This window comes from Quercus suber, unplaced genomic scaffold (genome assembly GCF_002906115.3).
Source record: "Quercus suber isolate HL8 unplaced genomic scaffold, Cork oak 2.0 scaffold_32, whole genome shotgun sequence".
Classification (NCBI taxonomy): Eukaryota; Viridiplantae; Streptophyta; class Magnoliopsida; order Fagales; family Fagaceae; genus Quercus; species Quercus suber.
In genome coordinates, this window is record NW_027069497.1 from 920,623 (window position 1) to 926,367 (window position 5,745).

Below are 5,745 nucleotides of genomic sequence, written 5' to 3' on the forward strand. Positions count from 1 at the left end.
AAGCGTTAGACAGAACCAAGGCATTGCATGGTCCTCGGACTCAAGCCTATGGGGAAAGTAGATACTTACAGAGAAATGGAAGCGTTAGACAGAACTAAGGCATTGCATGGTCCTCGGACTCAGGCCTGCATGGAGACTAACTACAAAATATCCCAAGTTAGGAAAGGATCATGCCCCACCTAGCCCTTGAGACGTAAGAGGGCTGCCCTTACATACGTTCTCTCTCCTTATCATCGTTACTGGCGTAGTTGGCCGACATACAATTCAAGCTAAAATCATGCAGACCAAAGGAAAAGAGGAAAAGTAGTCAGCGTGTACACAAATAAACAATTGAAATAAATTGAAAGGGAAACTAAATTCGCATTACAATTGTGAGTCCGTAAAAGTTGCATGGCAAGAGCCACAGTACATAGAGGAGAAGCACAACAAAATAAAATGAAACAATGTGAAAGTAGGACGAGCCGAGACGCTGGTGAGTCTACTCCTTTTGCTCAGGCTGGACAGGGGCAACCCCTGACCCCTCCGAGCCCTGACCTGAGGGGACTACCTGCAAGGGTGCGGCGAGAGCAGCTGCTTCCTCGGTGGCGGGGGTCTGATCATCGAACGGGATCTCCACTATCTCTTGGGGTGCCTCCTCGCTCGAATGCTCCCCTAGTTCGGCAGCCCCCACCTCTTCAACAATCTCCCCAACTTTAATGCCATCAAGGGCGGCCTCGCGGATAGCAGGGGGTAATATACACTCTCTGCCTTCTATAGGTCGGACGTTGCCTCCACCCTAGCTTGTTTGAGGGCCTCAGCCCAGACCTGGGAGTAGTATCGCCTACATACCCCTGGGACTTGAGCTTTATAAAGGGCCTCTACCACAGCCACCCCATCCGCGTAGGCTGCGGTTTCAGCCTCCTCCTTGGCAGTCAGGGCCATCTCCCTGCCATAGTCAGCCTCGTCCTTAGCCCGCCGAGCCTGGTCTCTGGCTCATTCTGCCTCCCTCTAGGCCCCCTCGGCCTTCGTCACTTTAGCCTAGAGATCTGCGATCAGATCCCTCGCGATCTGTAATTGCTCCTCCGCCTCGCTCTGGCGCCTTGTCTGCTCCTTGGCCTGGTTCTGGGCACCCTCAAGACCAGACAGGGCACTGTCCTGCTCCCTGGTCACCGCCTTCAAATCCTCTCGGACCTTGGCGAGGTCAGCCTCGAAATTCTTCAGAGCCCGGGTAGCCTTAAAGCACCAATCACGCTCCTTGTTGAGAGCCTTCCTCTGGTCGTTCGCCGCCCTCTCCAACCTAAAGATAGCATGGACAGCCTGCCAGAATAACCAATACGCTATAAGCCCAATAAAAGAAAAAGAGTGGGCGAAGAGTAGAAGTTATAGCCCTTACCATCCCCACATATAGCTTGAGGCTGAGGAAGACCTGCTCGCTCGTCAAAGAGTTAAGCTCAGCCATGTCCGTCGGGAGCAGCAGGCTCTTCTCCAGCACGTCAGCCACACGCCCACCTTCGCCCTTATTGAAGTCCCTGAGGGAGGCGTTATCCCTCAACGGCTCCCTACGGAGCATCGAGCTGGGAGCTAGGCCTGAGCCTTGGAAGAGGTGGTGTCGACTACCTGCCTCTCCTGGCTCTTGTCGCCTATTTTGAGCTGCTTGGAAAGCCGCAGAGTTGTGTCCTCCTCCTGCGAGGACACCGTCTTATCCTCCACAGGCCTTTTACCCTTATCCTTCTTCTTCTTGGGGCCGGCAGGCACGGACCCAGAGGGTGAGCGCGTCTGAGAAGGAGGGGGAGGGAGTTTCTGCTGGTGGTGGTGGGCTTTTTCTTGTAACCCATTCTCGGTCGAGAAGGGGCTTCTGAAGCAAGGAGGTCTGCTTCGGTAAAATTGGGATCACCCAATTCCCCGGGAGGGTCCTCGGATTGATCAAGCTGAACAAAAGCGTCAAACGCGTCCCCTTCCCCCTCTGGAGTTTCCTCGGCGGCCTCGGTGAACGGTTGAGAAGAGGAGGGGACGGCTAGTGTGACAGCTTCCTGGTCGGAGGGCTCCTCGGGGAACGAAAATCCGTCCTCGGTCACAGTAATCCTCTGAAGCCGAGGATCGTTGGCTCGGATGACGTGCTTCGGAACTGGGAACGATTTCTGGGTAGGTTTATACTGCAAAATTATGTGGGCGACCCTAACCTGATTGTCGTCCTCGTTTATATACACCGACGCCCTCAGCGCCTTCTGCAAATCTTCCCGGTTGACCAGATGGAAGTGACGCTCAAAAGCGTGCGGGTCTGCAAACGAAAAGCACCACCGCGTTAGTTAAAAAAAGAAAAAAAAGAAAAAAAAAAAAGGAAGGGGGAAGAAAAAAGACGAGAACTTGAAACCCCTCCTGTTTCCTACTACCCCACCTGGTATTCCCTCTGTTGTTGGGCAGTGAAGGCCATCGTGCCACTCCCCTGACACGATGAAGAAATCCTCGTTGAACCCCTTGCTGGACTCAGGGAGGCACTGAATGAGCCGCACCCTGTTGTCTCTCTTCTTCAGGTAATACGACTTGCCCTTAAGAAGCTGAAGGTTGTAACACCAGTTCACGTCGTTGTGGGTCAACCTCAGCCCCATCTTCTCGTTCAGGGCGTCCACACAGCCCAGAATCCTAAAGACGTTTATCCCACACTAGGTGGGGGCCAACCGGAAGTGCGTGAGGTAATCCCTCATCATCGGCCCCATGGGGATCGTCATCCCCTCTTAAGGAAGGCGACAATGGGAATTACCACCTCGCCCTCCTGTCTGTGTATGCGCCAATCCCCGTCCTCACAATATCTCATACCTACATTGCTGGGAATTCGGTAGTCGGTGATGAATTTCTCCATCACCTCCTCAGTATCGACGTATTTCTTAAACCTACCCATCCCGGTTGACACCTAAAAGAACTAAGAAAGAACAGGCGAAGTAGAAGAAAGAGTAGAGAGAGAGCTCAGAGAGGAATAGAGCGACTTACTGAAAAAAGGAGGAGCTCCTCGGACAGGCTTTTTGTGCTGGAGGTGCAAGAGTGTGGCTGAACTCAGGAGGGGCGCATGAGAATTCTTGATTACAAATGGGAAACAGGGAGAAGCGGTTCGTACGGGTATTTATACCCCAAATCGAGGAACCATGCAGGTTTTCCCGCCCATAAATGCGAGACAAACCTCCACCGTTGGATGGGTAACGCCTCATTAGACGTGGGGAGCACAGAGCTGCCTGAATTTAATGATGGGCACGTTACGTGTTCCGAAACGTCAGCGATGTGCCTTGGGTAGATGAATAGACCCCAGTACTGACCGGGGGGAGGGGCGGTAAGGTCGAGGATGTCGAAATCCTTCTCCCCGCCCGAGGATGCGTGCAGCAAGATTTTGAGGGGCTATTATGGGGCCAGAAAATTGGGTAGCCTTGGCCCACTCCAAGCTAGGCCCAAATGGCCCACGCCGAGGATGCATGATGGGTCCGAGGATGACCCTGTCCTCGGGCGCCCGAGACCTCGGAAAAACATGAGGACCACCCTACCAACGGACTCCTGGAATATCCGAGGAGGAGAGGGCCCAGTGCCACGCGTTGGCAACAGAAGTACGGAGAAGGGGCAAGCCCTGGGCGAACTGTCACCTCGGCATTGAATACGCTCACCTAACCCTTTTGGCCGCATTAATGGGGATGTAACCCCTTGACAGGGCAACATCGGTCAGGGTGAGCCACCTGAGCACGGATATGACCTCTGATGGGATAGACGGTCAGAAGAGAGGCCAATAGATGATCAACATAAGGAGGAAGAGAGGGATATATAAGAGAAGGGAGCAAAGGGTAAATGGAGAAGAAAAAAGAAAGAAAAAGGGGGGAATGAGTTTGGAGAGAAAAAACCTCCTCGGCCATGGTCCGAGGAGCATCCTCCAGTTGTAAATTGTTCTTAGTATCTTTCAATAAAAAAAGAAGTAGTTTATGCTTCATGGAGGCCGGTGAGCGCCTAAACCTTCAACCCACTCTTTACAAATTCATTGTTCTGGGTTCGTTGGGGCTTGGGGGAACCCATATCTTTTGGGCTACAAAAACCGACCCTACACATCACGTTTGGGACTGTTCAAGAGGATTCCTATAAGGAAAAGACTTCTACACCAAGGAATAAATGTTAACCTTCTACTACTATAAAAGATTCAATACCCTCATTGATCAAGGTACGCATAATTTACCCTTCTCTAGCACTCTAGAGTTGTGAGAATAGTTCTAACTTGACCTTCGGAGGGTATTCGGGCGGTACCATACCGGTGCTTTCGTCAGGTCTTCTTTTTTTGTTGTGCATGTGTTATTTCGAGCGTGTGAGTGAGCTGGTGATTTTTTCGGCATCATCATTATTAAAGTGCATGTCAAATTTTTCAAATCGGATATTAATTACAATTCGATTTATACATGTAATTTTTTATGTATAAGTTTAAATTACAAAAACTTGAAATTAATTTGATTGATGACATAGTTATTGATTTTTTATTTTCTTAAAAGATTGTAGACATGGATGATATAATTTTTTTAAAAAGTAATATAATAGTAGATTTGTCAAAATTCACTTCCTATAAAATAAAATAAAATGAGAGTTTAAAAGGTTTGCCTCCAAATTAGTTTGGAGAGAAAATTTGTTTATTTTTTTGTTTATTTTTATTACCTATTTTTCTTTTTATACAAAATATTTTCCTAGAAAATGTCTATTTTGCACTTGAATTAAATAATGAGTAGTTATGAAATAAATTTTACCCTAGGTCAAATATAAAATTCTATAAATATGTAGGGCGATTATTGGATACTTCTGGAACACCATAAATGCATACTCATTTCTCTCATATAATTGTTGGTCTCACTAATTAAATTCATAATGGGACTCACAATTCTTATGAGAGGAGGAGTACATACTTATTGTAATATCGGAGTATTCAATAATTTTCTGAATATGTAAAAATAAGTTTATCCTTAAAAATTAGAATGTGTGAAATAATCATTTTACCCTTTTAGGTACTTTTGCTAAAGAATGTAGCTATTTTCCATGGTTGCAAAATTGCGGGAGGGGGAAGAGGGAGGAATATTTGTATTACAATTTGAACATTTATTATCTATATTAAATAAACCAACATAAATTTACATAACTTTTCATTTCTTTTTTGAGAAACTATATAAGTTATACTTGGTATTTATTTAACTACCGGAAATCTTTCCTTTTTGTAAGCGTAATTTTGACATTGAAATAATTTAAAAAGAAAAAAGGGATTATTCATTGGAAAAATCCACCAATAGACAAGCAGAATACAGTAAATTATTGGGACCATTATTGGTTTTAGAGAAGGATTGCAGTCCTATGAGGGTGGTGATCACATGCTGTAATATTGTTTGATGGAATGGATGTCAGAATGACTCGACAATGATGTGTAGTATCCTATTTATACACCCACATGTCCATTCATGAAAGGTTATAACTGTGTGAGCAGTATGTCCTCCCATCAGTTGCAACCCTGGATTCAGATGAGGGCCATACCTACTAGAGTATTGCCCCAAATGTAATAGTAATGAATTGGTAATAAGCTGTTCAAATTGAAAGTTATAAAAGTAATTTTTAATCTTAATTATTAAATAAAAAAATATTTAAAAATATTTAAAATTAAAGTTAAAAATGAAAAAAAAAAATTGTGAAGAGAATGGAGTAATTGCATGGTACAATTGCTTTTAGTAATTGCATCGTGCAATTGCTTTCTCAATACCCTATCACCAAATG